General features: G+C 37.4%; 1 long non-coding RNA gene across 1 annotated transcript; it reads left to right on the top strand.

The window, feature by feature from the left end:
• The first annotated feature begins 1,935 nt into the window (after positions 1-1,935).
• Positions 1,936-14,566, top strand: LOC112607201. The gene is made up of 3 exons (XR_003115751.1): positions 1,936-1,987; positions 6,399-6,849; positions 14,269-14,566. It is a non-coding gene; the product is annotated as an uncharacterized LOC112607201 (long non-coding RNA).
• Positions 14,567-14,974: the final 408 nt, after the last annotated feature.

Here is a 14,974-nt window from a genome sequence, read left to right as displayed (position 1 = left end):
TCAATAGAAATAGGTATAAATATAGCATTTTAGTAAGTCCTGGAAAGAAGACCTCTCTAGAGACAAGAGTACAATGTTTCTAGCTTTTTTTTTTTTTTTTTTGGAATCCAAAATTGACATTCATTTACTTCTCACACATGGTGGGAGATACAATGTTGATGTTACAGCTATCTACTGTGATTGAACTGATCCATTCCAGGATTTAAACTAAGACACAAATGTGTTTTCCTCATTAGTTATTGGCATGGACACATGACAAAGGGCTGCCTGTCATGTGATTGGGTAGAATGTCATCTTTGCAAATGGCTGCTCAAACCAGATGCTCTCCTCACTCCTTCCACTCCACCCACATCCCAGGAAAAATGGGTCTGGGTAGGGAGGATATGATCAAAGATAAAGAATTTAAATACACATAGGTACATGCACATACACATGCATTCACACACCACACTCACATATAACCTGAGGTTTTGTCTTAAGTCAGTTTTTTTAAAAAAGTACCATCTTTAGCCTGAACAAAACAAGTAAGATTAGGGATTTGTATATTTGTTTTTAACAGATCTTCCTAAAATATACATTCTCTAAATGTGGAAGAGGCAACTAGGAGCATCTGTGCCCACAACATGAACCTGGTAACATAAAATGTGTTCATGGACAAACAGGAGGAGCTTTCATTGGAATCCATAGAGTGCCCTGCCTTGGGGCTGAAGGAAGTAGTTAGTATCTGTTGGGGACCTGTGGCTCTCTGTCTTCTCAGAAGGCCAATTAAAGTTGGAATTCAGAGTATCTGTGGTCTCCAGCCGCTCTCTTGGATGACTCTTGGCTTAGGACTTAGTGAACTATAGGAAGCCAAAGGTTAGACAGAAATCAGTTGGTAACTTGGCTGAGACATTGCTCCTCATCAATCAACTCCCAGCAGCATGGAAGGATATTTCATTTCTACTTCTCATATTTGGTTTGAATCAATTAATTTGTAATACTCTAGGACCAGGAAAGGAGGCTAAAAAGTTTGTTTTTCTCAGCCACAGCTTTTTCTCCTAACCCTCTACTTCTCTATCTTGAACACATAATATCAACCACATTTTCATCACACTACTATACCCAGATGATAACACAGTGGTATAAGTATGATAAGTACCATTCCAATTATCATTTAAAATAGATGAGTATATGTATTTGATAAAGGATGATTATACAGTTATATGTAATATGGAATCCAGAGGCATGATACTTGGCTGGATTAAATTGTATCCTCTAGTATTTTTGAGAAAGTCATTTAAATTGCATTGGCCTCTATTTATTTATCTGTAATAATAGGACAATACTTTCAGATCTACTGTTAGGGTAATAATTAAATGAAGTCATTGTTAAGAATTGTTTTTTAATCTAAGCACCAAGGTAATAAGGGATTATTAATATTTTTGTATAAAACAAAGATTATTGAGAATGGTTACGATATTCAGTTCTAGAGGCTCTCATCAATAGCACTGAATTCAAGTCCTAGGGCTGTCTGCTTCTCATTAGCTGTGTGAACTTTGTAAAGTCTCCAAACTTCAATACTGGCTGCCTCTTTTGTAAAAAAGGAGTCATAATAATTCTACCTCACAAGAGTTATTTTAACAGGTTTAAATTACATAATGAAATTAAGCTCTTAACAAAGTGCCTGGCAAGGAATAAATGCTTAATAATTTATTAGCTAGTATCCTATTGGGAAACATATGGCTCATACAGTTTAGAATAATTTGAGGAAGGTACAATAAAGGGACAATATGCGAGAGAGAGAGAGAGAGAGAGAGAGAGAGAGAGAGACAACACATGACTCTGGTGTCTCTTCCTCAGGGCCTCACCATTATGACCTCATTATTGAATCTTAATTACCTTCTCAAAGCTCCTATCACCAAATATAGTTACGTCGGGGATCAGGGCTTCAATACATGAATTTGGGGAGAACATAAGTTCATGACACATGTGTACAAAACTTTCATTGGTAAATAATGACAATTTTTGCTCTTTTCAATCTTTATGCCTTAGTTTACTTTTTTATCTTATTGTATTGGCTAGGGCCTCCAGGATAAAGTTGAACAAGAACAATGAGAGCAAATATTTTTGCTATCTACCTAATCTCTGTGGTAAATCTTTTCATATTTTCATTCAAAGATGTTTGCTATAGATATTTTGTAGATACTCTTTATCAGAAAGTTTGCTTTTATATCCAATTTGTTCAACACTAATGAGTATTGAATATTATCACTTTCTATACCTGGTGAGATGACCATAGGAATTTTCTACTTTATTTCTAAAAGCTATGAATGTTATTGATTGTTGTTTGAATGTTAAGTAATTGCATTCTGTAATACAGTGGGAATATAGTGAAGTCAGACATTATTCATTATCCTTTTAATACATACACAGATTCAATTTCTTAATATTCTGTTGCGGTTTTTTACATCTTTTATCATGGAAAAAAACTGTCAAGTAAGTATCTTTTTGCAATAATACTATCAGTAGGAGTATGCTCGGCCGGGCGCGGTGGCTCACACCTGTAATTCCAGCACTTTGGGAGGCCGAGGCAGGTGGATCACGAGGTCAGGAGATCAAGACCCTCCTGGCAAACACAGTGCAACCCTGCCTCTACTAAAACTACAGAAAATTAGCCGGGCGTGGTGGCGGGTGCCTGTAGCCCAGGCTACTCAGGAGGCTGCGGCAGGAGAACGGCGTGAACTCGGGAGGCGGAGCTTGCAGTGAGCCGAGATCGCGCCGCTGCACTCTAGCCTGCGCGACAGAAGGAGACTGTCTCAAAAAAAAAAAAAAAAGAGTAAGTTGGCCGGGCGCGGTAGCTCATGCCTGTAATCCCAGCACTTTGGGAGGCTGAGGCGGGCGGATCACGAAGTCAGGCGATCAAGACCATCCTGGCTAACACGGTGAAACCCCGTCTCTACTAAAAATACAAAAATTAGCTAGGGGTGGCGGCGGGCGCCTGTAGTCCCAGGTACTCAGGAGGCTGACGCAAGAGGATGGCGTGAACCCGGGAAGCAGAGCTTTCAGTGAGCCGAGATCGCGCCACTGCACTCCAGCCTGGGCGACAGAGCCAGGCTCCATCTCAGAAAAAAAAAAAAAAAAAAAGAGTATGCTGGCCTCACAAAACAAGAGCTGTTTCCTACTTTTTCTAATATCTATGTGTATTTGAGTAAGATTATAACTATTTCTTTCATTAAATATTTGGGGGGGAAATGGTTCCTGAAGCCACAAGCACTTGGAGATTTCTTTTTGTTAGAGATTTTAGTCACAAAATTAAATGTCCCCAAAGATATAGGACTAAACAGATTTCAATTTCTTTTTGTATAAGTTATACCAGTTTGGGTAAGTAATGTTTTCCAAAGAATTCTTTCCACTTCATTAAACTTTTCAAATATCAGCATATAGTAGTTAATAATATCCTCTTCTTATTTTTGTAATATTTTATGGATCTGCAATGATACCTTCTTTAACATTTCTGATGTCGGTAATATGTGCCTTATTATTTTTGGTTGTTTTTCATCAGCCTTGCTAGAACTTTTTGCAGTGGCTGAAGGATGACTCCCCAAAATACATTCATATCTTAATATATAAACTCTTTAAAAGTTACTTTGTTTGGACAGAGGTAATTAATTAAGGATCTCAGAATGATGTCATCTTAGGTTATCCAGGTGAGCTCCTAAATCCAATGACAAGTATCCTTACGTGACAGAAGAAAAGACAGAGAGAAGACCATGTGAAGAAGGAAGCAGATTGAACTTATGCAGCCATAAGCCAGGAAAAAACTGCAATGCTCTAGTTAGGTTTTTAAAGCCATTTCTAGATCAGCTTCACAATAGCCAGATAATAACACTTTTATATAATTTCCATCCACTAAAATCTGTTGAAACTTCATTAATGGCCAGCACATAATTAGTTTTGATAAGTATTCAATTAAAAACAATGTATACTGCATTCTGTAGTTACAGGTTTTATTGTTTCTATTCATATATGGTAAAGTTTGCTAATCATGCTTTTCAGATCTTCTAAATCATTGTTGATATTTTGGATTATTTGTACTGTCAAACACTACTTGTTAAGCTCTCCAACTCTGATTTTATTTATTTTATTTTTATTTTTCTATTAGAGATGGGGTCTCACTCTTTCACCCAGGCTGGTGTGCAGTGGTGCACTCTCAGCTCACTGCAACCTCTGCTTCCTGGGCTGAAACCTCCTCCCACCTCCGCCTCCCAATTAGCTGGGACCAATGCCATGCACCATCATACCTGGCTAATTTTTTTTTTTTTTTGTAGAGACCGTGTTTCCTCATGCTGCCCAGGCTAGTCTTGAACTCCTGAACTCAAGTGATCTGCCCACCTTGGCTTCCCAAAATCCTGGGATTATAGGTGTGAACCACCATGCCCCACCTCCAAATCTGATTTTAGATTTTTCTATTTTCCAGTTAGTTCTGACAATGTATCATTTGTGTATTTGTAGGCTTTATAATGTGCACACAAATTTATAGTTGTTATGTTCTCCGGACATACTGACCTTTTATCAATATGAAAACACTCTTTTTATCTTTAATAAATGCATCACGCCTTAATGACTATGGCATCAGATATAAACATATTCACACAGTTTTCTTTGGTTAATGTTTGTGTGGTAAAACTTTTATATATCTATTTTCAACATTTTTGTACCTTATCTCTGTAAATTTCATTTTATAATTTATTCAATATTATAATTTTTGCATTTTAATTAGAATAATCTTTCTAAATAAAATGTAGTTCCTAGGGATTTAAATTTACCTTGTCACAATTTGATCTGTCCTTGACTCATTCATATTACATTCTTTTTTTCTCTCCTTTCCTGCTCACTTTGGCGTAGTCAGGCCTATTATAATTATTATTATTATTATTTTTATTTTTAGTATATTTTCTGTTCTACTAGCTATACACTACATATTATTTTACCACTACTTCAATAGTTTACCTTACAGAGGTAGTTTTCAAAGTGTCTTCCTCAAAAAAGTGGCATCTGCAATTTTTAGCAGGAATATAAACTTTTGACCGCACCCCACCACTCAAAAAGTTAAATGAGAAACTTTGAGGGTGGTGTATAGCACTCTTTGTTTGAAAAAGCCCTTCATGTAATTCTAAACAACTCTAAAATTTGAAAATCACTGCCCTACAGATTAAATATGTATCTTTGACTTATTAGAGTTTAATATAATACATATGGACGTTAAACAACTTAAGTTCTATTTATCCCTTCTCTATCCTCTTGTGTATTATTGTTATATATTTTAACTACACAAACATTTTAAACAGAGCGGTCATTTGGAGTGATGTACACATTACTTTGTTTTTTCTCTCTGTATTAGTCTATTCCCACATTGCTATAAAAAATACCTGAGATTGTGTAACTTATATTAAAAGAAGAAATTTAAATGGCTCATGGTTCTGCAGGCTATACAGGAAGCATGATGCTAACATCTGCTCAGTTTCTAGGGAGGCCTCAGGAAACTCACTGTCATGGTGGAAGGCAAAGGGAGAGCAGGTATGTCACATGGCCAGAGCAGGACTAAGCAAGAGAGGAGGTACTATGGACTTTTAAATGACCAGATATCTATCTATCGATCTCTCTCTCTCTCTCTCTCACACACACACACACACACACAGAGAGAGAGAGAGAGAGAGAGAGAGAGAGAACAACTTCATTAAGTATTGTGAAAATAGTACCAAGGGGGATGGTACTAAACCATTCATGAGAAATCTGCCACTATAATCCAATCACCTCCCACCAGGCCCCACCTTCAACATTGGAATTACATTTCAATATGAGATTTGACTGGGGGCACACATCCAAACTCTATCACCCTCCATACCCACAATTACCTGAGTGTTTTCTCACCTGCCAAACCTCTAAGGCTGGGCATGCACAGCATTAGAAATCATCACATAAGAATTGTATGTAAAAGATGGAGCTCAGGTAGACACAGAAAACGCAAGTAATGTTAATGACTAAGGGACTCGTCTACTAGACATCCATCCCTGTTGCACTGTCTTAGCTCCATTAATTTATTCTCATAGTATCATGAAGAGTTGCTTATCATCATTAAAGAGAAAACCCTCAGGTATACTCTACGGATAATTTTGCATTATATGCCAGTGCCAACTGAAATTCAGTTAGTCTAGTAGAGTTCTACAACCCAAACATGAGTGTCTCTAAAATACAGTAGTGAAAGGATATTTTTCCTTTGGACAGAATGTTGATCAATGTATTTTACTGCTTATTTCATCTAGACTTATAGATAGCAGAAGCATGGGTACACTGATTTCTGGACATTATAAGGATCTCAAAATACCTCAATTTCCTTAATGGTATTTTCCCTTTTGCAGTGATATTATTGTCATAATAATAATATATAACAACATACAACAGGGCAACCAACAAGCTTAACACCTGAGAAAAGATAGGTGCCTCCAAGAAGAAACAAACATGAGCACTTGATTACCTATGGCATACATAGCACAGAGCAAGATATAATCGCCTTGAAAGTGGATGAAAAGAATTCAGCTAAGACATTTATCAAATTACTGAAGGCCAAGTGTGAACACTAGTGAAGATCAGTTGTGGTTGGAGAAATGAAGAACAATAAAACTCTAACCCTGGGACAGGAACAAGATTACTGAAAAAGCTTCACCACACAAACTCAGGGGCACTAAGACTGAGGCTGAGCTGTAAGGACAGGATTTTCCCACTGTTAAAGCAAATTAAATATGGAAGGAGAAGGACACAGTACTTCTGTATTTGAGTCCTTGTAGACTAACTGCAACCTAGTTTTAACAAGTAAACAAGATTGAAAACCCAATTTAGCGCCGGGCGCGGTGGCTCACGCCTGTAATCCCAGCACTTTGGGAGGTCGAGGTGGGCGGATCACAAGGTCATGAGATCGAGACCATCCTGGCTAACACGGTGAAACTCCGTCTCTACTAAAAATACAAAAAATTAGCCGGGCGTGGCGGCGTGCACCTGTAGTGCCAGCTGCTGGGGAGGCTGAGGCAAGAGAATGGCGTGAACCTGGGGGGCGGAGTTTGCAGTGAGCCGAGATTGTGCAACTGCACTCCAGCCTGTGCGACAGAGTGAGGCTCCGTCTCAAAAAAAAAAAAAAAAAAAAAAAAAAAAACTAATTTAGGAGTATACGCCTGTAATAATAGCTAAGTCTTAGCCAGTCGCAGTTTAACAGAAACTTTGAGAATAACCTTTTACCAACCCAATCCCTACAGAGAGGATGCCTGGAGGAATTTGAGGATTGTGGTGCACCAAACTGAAATCCAACTCAGGAGTGGGGGATTCAGCCTCCCACATGGCTACTGCTGATTCCTTTCTGCATTTGTTCTTCCCTTCGGAATTATCTCCTCTTCCTGGAAGACCATATGTTAGTACTTAAGTGTAGATCTGTTTCCAATTATTTCTATAAGATTTATTTATTTTTATCTGAAAACAGCTTTATTTATTCTTAATTTTCAAAATACTATCCTGCAGGGCATCAAATTCTCCTCTTATAGTTACTTTGTTTTAGGATTTTAGAAATGCCTTTTTATTTTCTTCCAGCATTCATCTTTTCTGTTGACTAATAAGCTATAATTCCTATGGTTACTCCTTTGGTAGCAAGATAACTTTTCCTCTGGCTGCTTTAAGATTTTAACAATGTCTTTATTTTCCATAGCTTTACCCCTGACTGAGGTTTATAGAGCTTCTTTAGTTTTTGAGTTAAAGGGTTTTTTATTATTTTTGGAAAATTCTCTTTCTTCATTTTTCAAAAATTATTTTCACTTCATTCTCTCCTTTCCTCTGGTACTTTAATGTCATGTAGATTAGGCCTCTTCACTATATGCTAAATGTCACTAATGCTCTTTTGTGTATATTATTTTTTCTCTGTGTTTCCAATCATTTTTTTTTTTCTCTGTTCTGTTTATCTGTATTACAGGCCACGAATCTTCTCTTTGGTTTGTCAAATCTGGCTATTACAAGAATCTTTACTTTCTTAATTTTAGTTATGGCATATTTTGGTCTCAAATTTTTATTTGTCATTTAAAATATTTATTCATCAGGCACAGTGGCTCACTCCTGTAATCACACTTTGGGAGGTCAAGGCAGGCAGATCACCTGAGCCCAGGAGTTCAACACCAGCCTGTGCAACATGGTGAAACCTCATTTCTATAAAATATATAAAAATTAGCCAGGTGTGGTGGTGCATGCCTGTAATCCCAGCTACTCAGGAGGCTGAGGTGGGAGAATCCCTGGAGCCCTGGAGGTGGAAGCTGCAGTGACCTAAGATCATGCCACTGCACTCCAGCCTGCGTGACAGAGTGAGACTCTGTCTCAAAACGGAAAATAAAAAAAGATTTCTATTCACCTGTGACATCCTCCATCTTGCCATCTGCTTTCTTAGACATAATAATTATAACTACTTTTTAAGGACACTATTTCTTTTACCTATTTTTTTCTATTAGTGTTATCTTTTTGTGTCTTTAGTTTTGTAATTTTTAATGCACTTATTTTAAATAAAGTAGTTCTAGAAGTTCTAGATGAGTCTTCATGTCTAAAAGTCAGAGAACAAGTCACCTTAATCCAATAGAATATAAAATATTTCAAAGCTGAATTTAATTTTTTTTGTAAGTTCTAATCTATCTCTGGTTTATTTTTACTCCTATGATGTAATCTTTCAGGGACCCCAAATGAAAACTTGGGTTATCAAGGTGCCTCTTCTTAGTCAATAAAACTCCAGCATTTAGGTTTATAGCCTATAAGACTGCCAGAAATTCCAATTATCTCCTTAACTACTTAATTACCCCCCTTGAACTTGACTTCTTCATATATAAGTCCATGTTGCTTATGGTTGGCAAATGTGATGAGAATGAGAGAAGTCTGGGATGTCGACATCACTTTTCTATGCTTGCTTCTTGTCCTGTATCTTGACTCATCAAGTGTGAGCTGCTTAGGCAGCCCTGAGCTTCATTTAAAAAAAAAATCTGCACAAACGCACGAGACTGTCAAAAAGCTATTTTGAACTTCTTAGCTTCGTAGTAGCAACTTACTACACAGCATCTCAACCTTTTGAGTCATGACTCTTAGGCATCAGTGAATCTCTCAGAAAAAGACAGGGTAGTATGTTCCATTCACTTAGCACAATGTTTTTCCTTTCTCTGAGATGTAACCCCTCTATTCAGATACCTTAATATTTCTCTGATGCCTTAAAACAATTTATTTTAATTACTCTATCCATCTTTTTCTGTTGTTTTTGATGGGTGGATTCATCTCCTAGCTAGAAGCAGAAATTGAGACAAACTTTGGGAAGTTCTTGAGAGAAGAGAGAGCGAATTGGAGCTTAATAAGAATTATGTAGCACAGAGATAGTGAAAAATATTGCAAAGAGGTGAATCAGTATTGAAAAAGTTTCAGAGGCAAAACTAAGTCTGTAGTGGTAGAGGGTATGTATTAGAGACAAGATTTGGCAGGCAGTCAGTTATTGATTGAACACCAGCTACTGGGCTACATGCCAATAGAATATAAGGACATAGTGCCTTGTTTCTGGGACTTGTATCATTGGAGAGGAGATAATAGATGTTACCAAACAACTACAAAGCAAGGTTTCATAGATAATATGCCTTATAATTTTTAATATATACTTTTTATTCTAAGGGAATTCTGATAAGGGAGAAATCAAGGACGGCATTTTAGATGGGACAAGAAAAAAAATGCTGTTTTTACCAGGCAACAAGGAAGGAACATACAGCATATAGGATAAAATAAGGAGAGGGAACAGAAAGTGTGGTATAGTGTTTGAGTGGTTCTCAAACTTCAGCATGAGTTATACTCACATGCAGGGCTTAAAGACTTCTGGGCTCCATCTCCAGAGTTTCTGATGCAATAGGTCTGGACCAGGGCCAGATAATTTGCATTCCCAACAAGTTTCTAGGTATGTTGATGCACTGATGCAGCTGATGCTGCTGGTCTGAGAGCCACATTTTGAGAATCACAAGTATAGATAGAATGACTACTAAAAGAATAGTAAAAGAAGGTGTAAATAATAGCTGACAGAAAGGCAAAAATGAATTTTTTAAAAAGTACTTGCTTCAAATAATTTATAATATGCTTAATTTGGTGGAAACACAGGGCACAGGAATAGAGTTCTGCATATAGGATCATAAGTAATTTGTGATGAGAAAAAAGAAAAAAAATGTAATTTGCTAAGAAATGTGATGGTCGTGCAACTAGTAAGAATAATAATTACTTTATAAATCATATTTCCTGAGCCAGCATCTTGTTATCTTGATCACTTTGTAAATAGTGCAGTTTCCCTATCCAATATTTCTCCTGAAATCCAGGCTGATTATTTTAAGAGCTGTTAGTAGCACTCCATGGTAATTGAACATATTAATAATTATGAGGAACAGAATTGCTATACAGCATTTTTGCTTTAATTATACACCATGTGACTGTGACTATCCACATCACTGGGACAGAGTTTAGTTGAACTATCCCTTCTGATATAATGAATCTAGCTGAAACAAACTTCCTTTAATATTTCAGAAAAATCAAATTGTACTTAGATATAACAAAGTACTTATATTTAAAGTCAACTTCAGAAACATCAAGTTATATGTAGAAATAGCAAATGACTTATATGTTTACAGAAAATGAAAATAAAATATTGTTTTGGTGTTAAAATTAACAATAAAGGAAAAATGAATAATCAGCATACTTCTCTGTACAATTAAAAGGTTATGTCTTAAACATTGAATACAAATTTGATTGTGGGAAAAATGGTCAATGTCCTATTCTTCCATCTTTCCTTGGAAAAGTCTAAGTGTCTTCAGTAATTATAAAACTATTTTCTTTAAGTAAAATGCATGTGATTGTTTTAGGAAAGCATAGCATCTTTAAAGAAGGTACAAATACTCCAGCAAATCTCCCAGCTTGTCCTTCCAGGCTAGTCTAACAGCTGGTGATGGGTTAACTTTCACTATTTGTGAAAATTCTTGTATAGATAAAAATCACAGTGGAAATCACCATAACTCAGTAGATTAGTACATTAACAATTTGAAAAAGGTAATGAATCTGGGGATAGAATAGATGAAAACCTGGGGAAATGTCAATTGTGATAACATCAATAATGAAATTCATTCTTTTCAGGTATAGATGAGATTCAGTGAACCAAGTCTCAGCTCTTCAAAATGATTCTACAATGTCCAATAGTTTCCATCCCCCTCAACCTGGGTCTGATCTGCTAGCAGTGAAGGAAAGACAAATTAGATTTTTAAGTTTTAAGCGCCAGGTCAGCAAATCCCTTATTGGTTCTTGGCTGTTTTAAATAATTGAATGTGTGATTTTATTAAGCAGACATTAAAGACACAGGAAGTAAAATACTCCCTGGAATGAAGAACCATTCTGATTTAATCAAAATAGAATGCCCTCCTTTTTTGTAGTAAAACATCAAATTGTTTGTGGTTACATAGAAATAATTCAGAGAGTCCTAGAATTTACTACCTCCTTCAACACTGTATTAAAGCACATTGTGTCCTCTCAGAATGTTCCAGTCTTTGATGACCAAGAAAACACAGTCAGGCCTCCTGGGGTTGATGGGGAACTACTCTCTCTGGATCACAGCTCATGAAGCTGTCTGCTAACATTCCTGTTATTTTCCCACAGGATAAACAATCAATCCATAAAATAAAGTTTCCTCTTGCTTTCTGTAGCTTAACCAGATGTGTTAGGGAGTTTAATTGTATGTTTATTAATTTCAACATGTGTTGAATATTCTTATGTTTTACCTTATTTATATATAAAGCATGTTAAAATATGAATTTTTTTTTCTCTGCCACAAACATAATTTTACTAGTGTGGAGTCCTTGATGAATGTTTTCTATGCATGAGAATTCTTTAATATGCAAAGATCCTATACTCTTTCTTTCAATTCTGAATATGGCAAACTAGTTCTTTAAAGGGCTAGACAGTAAACATTTTGAATATGTAGCTATACCATCTCTGTCATAACTATTTAACTCTGCCATCATAGCACTGAAATCAGAATCAGATAGACCTGAATTTGGCATCCAGTTCTCCCATGACATGACTTAGGCTAAGTTATTTACTGTCTATGAGCCATAATTCATCTGCAAAATGGAAGCAAGATCTTTCTCATCAGCATGTTAAGGAGCTTGCTATTGAGTCCCTAGTATGTGCGAGGGACAGCAGCACACAATTTCACCAAGTACCTCATCCTCACAATAGTAGCATATGAGGTAGGATTAGCTCCTTTGAGAGTTATGGCAATAGGTTCAGGGAGATTAGCTCTGGGTCACAGCACTAGTACAGAGCTGTGGTTCTGAACCAACATTTCTGAGACTCCAAAGTCCTTGTTCCTTCTAATCTGTATTACCTGGCTCTCACTGTACTACCTATTAAGAATGAGAGGGCATATTTAAAAAAAAAAAAAAAAAAAAAAGTGACTAGCACATTTTGTGGCCTGTGTTAGATGCTAAATAAACATTGGTTTTCTTTCCCTCCCTAGAGAAGCTATCAAAATTTGTTAATGGGAGCACTAGAATACAACCTGATAAATTTTCCTGAGGAGAGGAGAGAAGAGGGAAGATTAGAAAGAGTAGAAAATTCAGTAGTTGTCTAGCTCTCACGCAAGAGTAGTTTCTGATGGGAAGCAAAATAGGGCTTGAGACCTGAAGCCTGGCTGCAGCCACAAAGTCTCCACAGAATATGTGTCTGTTAGATTTTAAAACCCAGATCCCATATCAAGCATGTAGCATTCTCATTACTTTCAGCAGCCTTGGTTCAGCATGTCCAGGAATTAAGGATATGCTCTTTCTCTCCTAAGCTTGCCTTTTGCTGCAGCAGCTCAGATGAACCAGAGTATATGGCAAGGGCAGTGGGAGAAAAAGAGGCTTCTAGATTCAGGCCTCTAAGTACTCAGTGGTTCTACTTAACCCTGAATAACCTGGCTGCCCGTATGTATGTTATCCCCTTGTTCTTTGCTTTTAAAGAAAAGACTTTTGATGGGTTTGACGTTCCTTCTTAGGAAGCATGCTGTGGGGCTCCAGAGAACATAACTACAATTACACAAGGCAAGTGAACATTTTTTAAGGACTATTACAAAGATGCCATACCAGTCATGGTGACTAGGCTTTGTTGTGCCAGCAAAGTAGGCCTGAAATCTCAGTGATATAGTAAAACAAAGATTTGCTTCTTGTGCTTGTAAAGTCTGCTTCCAGCAAGTTGAGTGACTCTGGGGAAGCTGGCCGTGGCAGTGACTCAGGATCCAGGCAATTTCCATACAGACTCTTGGATGCTTTGGTCCAGAGGTGATATGCATTATTCAGATTTACAGCCCTTGTCCAGAGTCACTTGACCTCTCCTCATTGCAAAGAAAGTCAAAAAACAATGCGGAGTAAGGGAGCTGAGACAAACCTGTGGAAATTCAGTCAGCCATAAATGTCTCTGCCAGAGGTGAGCCTTCTAACTATCAGTGCAATGGAAGCAAACCTTTTTCTGAATACAAAACCATTCAGTGTTCTTCACATTGTCTTTAAATTCCAATAGGGGACTACAATGTATGACGAAATGCTATTGAGTAACTCATTATGGCAAACATGAATCGCCTTAGGCATGCTTGAATTTGCCCTAACTCTTGTTTTTTGTCCAATACCTTAATACCTGAGAGGTGGCATGTTTGTGTTGTTGCATGAGGCAGAAGCAAGACCAATGATATTACCAGGTTTTGCCTTTATGTCCATGAAGAAAGTCTACTTTGAGCCTAATTCATGTTTTGACTGACCAGTGGAGAAATAGCAAAGGGAACTCTGGAGTTAAAGCTTAGGTTCGGAGCCCGTTTTTTTATTTGTTTGTTTTTGGTTTTTTGTTTTGTTTTTTTTTGGTGGGAGAGGGGGGTTGTTTTTGTTTTTCCTAGGGAAAAGGCAGGAGGGCCTGACTGGATCACCAGAATCCTCAGACAGGGCTAAAGGAAAAGAGTTTGTCTTTCAGTCTTCTCTGGTATAAAGTTAGGTAGGTCATTCTCAGAATTTTATCTGAAATACAGTGTTAGAGAAACACACCCAAAGTATCTTCTAGGCAAGAGAACCAGGAGAGAGTTGAGGAGTTAGGAGGAGCTCAAGGTTACAATGGGGGAATCTGAACAAATTGCTCTGGTGGGCTAACTTTTCCAGCTTTTTTCCTTTTCTTCTGTTTGTATAGAGTAAGATCATTCAAAGGGACCAAAAACGGATGAACATACTGGGCACTATGGACTAAAAGATCTTTGGCTAAAGAAGAGATGAAGACTCATTCAACTCCTACAAGTGAATTAAGGTGGCAAAGCCAGCCCAGGAGGGTGGGAAGATTAAGAACAGTGTGCCTTGTCTTGATACACAGTTGTGGTATAGGTAACAAAAACTGACTATCCAACCTAGGACGGTACCCTTCACCAGAATACCTCCAATCCCTTCCCTGGAAACACAGTATAAACTCCTATAGAAAGTTATAAAGCAGAAAAACAAGGTATCTTTTGTGGAGTAAAGAATGATTATGGAGGAAAAACACCAAATTAATTGTCACAGAAACAATTGTGTCATTCAGTGGAACAGTAGCTCTAAGGAAGGCAGCAGTAATACTCAAGGTACAGCCATTCTTCTGGAACGAGTCCCACCAATATGAAGCTGGAGTCAATGGTGGTGACGGTGGTGACATTGCTGAAAAGTAAGAAAGCTGAGGGAGGGATTCAGGAGAAACATTGCTGTTGGAAAAGACACCCAAGATCTAAACTAAGTGGGATTAGTAATGATAAAAGGATAAAGGGTTGATTTCGGCCATCACCACTTTGCCTGAAAATATAGAAAAGCAGGAACCCAATGGTATGGTTGAATGCTCTAGAGCTACTAACAATAAAATGGGCTGCAACAAC

This window comes from Theropithecus gelada, chromosome 14 (genome assembly GCF_003255815.1).
Source record: "Theropithecus gelada isolate Dixy chromosome 14, Tgel_1.0, whole genome shotgun sequence".
Lineage (NCBI taxonomy): Eukaryota > Metazoa > Chordata > Mammalia > Primates > Cercopithecidae > Theropithecus > Theropithecus gelada.
The sequence above is the reverse complement of the archived record's forward strand: the minus strand, read 5'-3'. Positions and strand labels throughout refer to the sequence as shown.